Below are 6,016 nucleotides of genomic sequence, written 5' to 3' on the forward strand. Positions count from 1 at the left end.
AGACCGGAGAGGGATCCTCCACACTAGTTCCAAAGACCTAGGCAGTTCGGCCGCCATGGCAACGTAAGACCAAGGACAAGGTAGGTGGCAGCAAGGGGCTTAAGGCGGTGGAGTACAGCGCGGAACGAGAATCTGGACAATGCGAAGGTCGACAGAGGCCAAGCGGGCCATCACTGGTGCTCCTCGGACGGAGGACACCGCGTATCCGAAGGAATGAGAAGCGCGCATGTGGTCGAAAGAAGGGCCAACGGGGAAGCATGCACACTATGGGATTGCGGCGAATGACCTATCGACGGGTCGAACAAGCCTACGAGGGGGCAAATGCGGAGAGGGAACCGGAGCCGACGGTTCAGACCGGCGAGGCCAACGTAGCAGCCGGAATGCGGATTACGGAAAACCGGTTCCTCACCGGCCGGAATCTCTCACCCTTCTCCGGACTTGGCACGTACGGGTGGATGTGCGGTTTGGTAGGGGTGGATGTTGTGAAGATTCCGGGCCATGGTGAGAAACCGGGGAATATCGGAAGAATCGGCGGGGTGGAGCATGGGCACTCACCCTTGTACAAATGGTGTAGGTAATAGGGGTGCCTTTATGGCGCTGAGTAGGAGTTAAGTCGGGACAGAGAATCCCATGTAATAAGGGATTTATCCCACATTGTAATGCCTCCATCTCCTTGTTCTACAAAAGGAAGGGAGGCTCCCTTGTAGAGGGGTTGCCCATTTTAAGTTAGGAGGGTATACCACTTAGGTCTAGAGTTTGGTAGTGTTCTTCCTCTTCATCTTATACTTGTTCCCTTAGGGTTTCTACTTTCATCTTTTCACTCTATTTCGTTTTAGGGTTTTACTTTGGACTTCTTCATTGCCTCGTCGGTTTGGTTCATTCTTTGAACGGAGGTTAGTACTCCGTTTAGGTTCTTCTTCTTGTGAGAGTTTGTGTGAGTTAGGGTTTATGCATTTGGGGTCTTAGGGTGTTACTCTCTTTCTTCGTGTGAGAGTTTGGACTGTTTTGAGGATTCAACAATGACGGATTTTGGCATTCCGGTGGCGGCACTTGGAGGTTCGGTTTTCTCTCCTCGATGGGGAGCGTTTCCCATGGCGGTCGGTTCAAGAAGGGAGGGCGAAGTGGCACGGGAACACTCCACCATCTTCGGGGCATGACTAATGGTGGACGTCGCAGTCCCAGCAGCCCACTTGACTCACCTTCGCCGGTCCCCATTCTTATCTTGATGTATTTGCCTGTTGTTTTGTAATAGCCACCGAGTTCGGGGCATGTAAACATCTTGTTGTAAAACTATTATTATATATATTCATGTTAGTGTATATCTATCTTCCTTGTAACATATTAGAGTCGGGTCCATATTCATGGTGAACCATCTTTCTGTGAAACCCTACATTGGTTGAAGCCGGAAGCCGATTCTAGATCGAAGCCCACAAAGCTTAAGGACTCCACCATCCGTCTCCCTAGTCGAAGACACCCGCAGTCCCGCTTAAGATCCTACACGTACCCGCAGAAAACCGCGACACCAGCAAAAATAGGAGCTTCCAGCGAAAACCTGCAAACTGAGTGCTGGTATTGTGGAAAGCATGGCCACTTTGAAGCCGAGGGTCGGAAGAAGAAGAATGACTCAACTGCCTCACCCAAGCAGCAAACAAACTATGTTGTGATGGCCGACATAGAAAATAAAGGGCCGATGTTTGTTATGCGACACCGAGCGAAGAATGTTACCCGACCGACAAAGGAGTTAAAGACCAGAATGTGAAAGGTATTGTTATTCGGAATCTATTTTAATTAAGTAGAATAGATTATAATTAAGTAGTGAACGAACGGACCGGAATCAGTATGCCGATCCGGATTCAGACCAGTTCCGAACAGGTGCCGGTTGGCACCGTTTTGTACTCAGCACCAGTGACCTATATAAAGGCCTGATTATAATGTAAAACTTTAACGGAGAGTTAATATAAGCTTCTTGTTTTATCTTCACGTATTGATTATCGTTCTGTAATAATTGTTATACCTTACGCGTGTATTAAGTGAATGCGATATTACTAAGTAGCCAATTAAGTCGGATTAATCGTTGTGTCTTAAGTTATCTCGCCGTAAGACCCCTTTGGTGAAGTGTCTTCCGTAGACACCCTGTGTTAGGCCATTGTCCGGCCCTAAGGATTAACACAGTTTTTGGTGACCACGATTCCTGCACAATCGCAGCGAACATCGGCAGGAATGGATGACGCGACCAACGAACGACCCGGTTATGGAGCGAGCAAGGAGACTTGCTGAACGGCTAAGGAAGCGAGAGGCTTTCTAGCAAGTGGCTGAAGAAATCAGAGCGGATCGCTCATTTTCCAAGGTGATCCGGAGAGTGGCCAAGGAGTCACTTCGGTTACCACAAAACGACTACTCGGACGAAGGAAGCAGCCTAAGCAGCCTCCGGGAAGCGCAATCCCTTCTCCATGCATTGGCAGCGGGGGAAGGAAAATCTGAAGCATTTTCGGCATTTGAATCGGGTTCAGACTGGGAAAGACCTCCAACGCCGACAGAGGAGGAACGACCACCGACACCACTAGCCTGTGTACTGACACCAGACGACGATATGCCGTTCCAATATCCCAGATACCGACGGCGACAAACGACTGGGAAAGACCTCCAACGCCGACAGAGGAGGAACGACCACCGACACCACTAGCCTGTGTACTGACACCAGACGACGATATGCCGTTCCAATATCCCAGATACCGGGATGATCCGAACGCGGAAGCCCACGTCCATACGTTTCAACAGACCTAGGAGGCAAACCATGTGTCCCAACGCTTAAATGCAGCCGAAGAGGAACGCTCAAAAAGGGCAGTATGAGAGATACAACCGGGATCACTCCCCTAGTTACAACCAATGACGGGACAACTATGGCAAGTATGATGACCAACACCGTCAATTTTACCGAAACAAAAGGAATTTCAACAAGAAACGTCATTTCAAAAAAAGGGGGGGTCATCCACGGGAACCGGAAAAGGGCGCTCCAAGCAACCAACCAAACCAAAACCAAGCACTTACCACAGGACCTCCACCAAGCACACACGCTGAATCCAGCAACACCCGGAAGCCGTACTGCTATTATTGCTAGCAAGAAGGCCACTATAGTAATCAATGTCCGACGAAGAGCTACGACAAGCGACCAGCGGTGAACATGGTAGACACGGAAGTCGCGGACATACAACAAGTCACTACAAGATCAAAAGGCAAAGCCACGGAGTGGGAAGCTCAAGAAGCCATCCGGAAGCAGGCAACCGAATGGGTGAAGAAGGAAAATGAGCGGAATGCGGCAGAGCTCGAACAACAAAAGGAGAATGCCGAAGAGCTCACCGGCTCGGGGCAGCCCGAAAACCCAACCTGGCAGGCGTTACAAGATTGCCAAATAACGCTGCCGTTAGGCCGGCTATTGCAACTGGTACCACGCTTCACAGAAGGACTGAAGACAGGAAGGACGGCAGCCGACACACCACCGGCTCTGGCATTCTTTTCAAATCCGGAGGAAGGACCGGCAGTGGTGGACACGAGCAGTCCGGCAATCACAACCATCGTGAAAGGAAATGAGCTACCGGGCACGATTATTGATGGAGGATCCGGCGTGAACGTGATCAGCCTCCAAACGTGTAACACTCTAGGAATCCATGACTGGGAATCGTGCCCGTTTTGACTTCGGATGGCGGACACAAGCTCAGTACAGCCGACCGGGTTAATACGTGATCTGGAAGTTACCATCGGGGGTCACACATTTCGCATTTCCCCAGTAGTTCTCCAGCTACAGGCTCATGGAGCTTACCCACTATTGTTGGAACGCCCTTGGTTAAAAACAACACACATCAAGCAAAACTGGAGGAAGAATATAATTACGTTCCAGCGTGGAAAAGCGAAAGTACAAGTACCGACTCAACCACGATCCGGTATCGGCAAGGAATCGACGCCGCTAAATGCGGAATGTGTCAACATGCTGGAAGGATGGGCGGACGAAGAGATCGATCAGTACTTACAGGAAAATCCGAAGATCGTACCTCTGTTCGAGATTGATGTAGCCGAAGTAGTTGTTATAGGTTTTTAGGGTTAGGGTTAATGGTAATAATGATTGGTGATTGGTGATGGAGATAGACATGGTGATGGAGAGTATGATGGTGAGAGAGATCATATAGAGAAGCATTGTGGGGTGGGGGGTGGTGCCTAGAATGGCTCCACCCCCCTCCCAAGGGGATTCAACATTGAGAGGGAGAGAGAGAGAAAGAGAGATGACAAGAGAGAGAGAGATTGAGAGAGAAAAATGATCATTCATATTTCATTCATTCCCCATAAGGGGTTAAATAGTACAAGAGGGGGTAGATACATAGGGGTGTAAGCCCCATTGAGCATTCATACTGGACACTCACTCATACCTCCTCGTATCCATCCACATGCACACACGTGTGCATGTGTTCACATACATATAGACTCACAACTACATTTATACCCCCTACACATACACAACATCATGATAACATTCGACCCTCGCTCATCACACTTGACTCTCCGTACATCTCGTACGGGGTAACACAATATGGCACGCCCGTGGGAAAGTGCCTTGCACGTCGATCCCACATGCCTTGATGATGATATTTCTTCGACCGGAACTTCCATCGGTCCTTTCATTGATTGACTCCCTCGATCGGAGTGCTTGACTCTAACATCTTTGTCGATCAGAAAATCTTCCACGACACGAACATTCTCGTTCTGTCGACTTACGAACTTCATAAAATCATTCGGGTCGTCAAAATTATGTTGTATGTATGTGTGTTCTTCCTTTAATTTTTGTGTGGGTTGTCGTGGTCGATCACGTCCATTTCTTTAGGTGGATAAGTTTTTAAATTTAGGTATTGTAGCCTGAAATTTTCTAAACCAATGACAATGCCCTTGGATTTTGAAAATTGTATCATGTACCCTCATGTTTATATAATTCCAACAATGCCCTTAGGTTTTTCTTTTTTTCAAAAGTAGTTTCGAAATTCCTATGGTTCTCTCTTCTTCTTCTTCTTTTTCCTGTCTCTGATATCATTCTTTGCTTCCTCTTCTCCGTTTTCTTCTTTCCCGCTACCAGGTTTACTTTTTCTTTCTTCTTGTCTGTTTCTATTCTTCTTTCTTTTTCCCTCGTTTTCCTTTCTGTCCACGTTGTTTCATTTGCTTCTTCATCTTCCCTGTCTTCTGTTTATCCTCTGATTCTTCTTCTTCATCAGTGTATTTTCTTGCGGTTTCTTCCTCTTCTTTTTCCTTCTTCCTTGCTTTTGTCTTCGATTCCATCCCGTCCGTTTGTCTGATCCGGTCGTTATTGTCTTTCTGGCCCTCCCGCCACTGTTTCGTTGTCCGGCCCGTCATTTCAGCGTCAACGTCGTTTCGGCCGTCGGCTGTCCGACAATTCCTATCACTTTTCAGCATGGTGTCGTCGTTCCGGTTGCTGTCTAGCCGCTTCTCGGGCCATTCTGACTGTCTGTCCGGTCGCTGATTTTTGCCGCCGGTACTTGTCTGAGTTCGACCCTATCTTTCCGGTCCTCTGATTGTTTGTCTAGCCCGTCCGGTCCGGCCGCCTCCATTTTCTCACCGTTTGGCCACTCTGACCGATATGTGTCTTTGCACATTCCAAAAATCGATGCAGCCCCTATCCGGCGGTTGCCGCTCTGCCGCTGCCACTGTACGACTGCTGCTCCATCCGGCGGTTGTCGTTGTATCGGACCGACTGGGCCGCTACTGGTCAGCCACCACTCTAGTTGTTGCTATGTGGCCACTGCCATCCTATCGTTGTCCCGACTCCGTCACCGTTTCAACTGTTTGGCCCATTCCGGTCGTCGTTTGGCGGTTCTCTGTCCAGCCCGTCTGGGCACTATTCGGCTATTCCAACTGCTTCGGCCGCTCCTCAGCCACTATTTGGCCCGCCCGTCCGTCGTTCCGGCTCCATCTCCGACCGTTGTTGTCGTCGTTGTCTTTTTGGATGTCTCTCGTACCA

Source organism: Azolla caroliniana, unplaced genomic scaffold (genome assembly GCF_043228905.1).
Source record: "Azolla caroliniana isolate FFs.n. ecotype wild unplaced genomic scaffold, voAzoCaro1.0.p SCAF_11, whole genome shotgun sequence".
Taxonomy (NCBI): domain Eukaryota; kingdom Viridiplantae; phylum Streptophyta; class Polypodiopsida; order Salviniales; family Salviniaceae; genus Azolla; species Azolla caroliniana.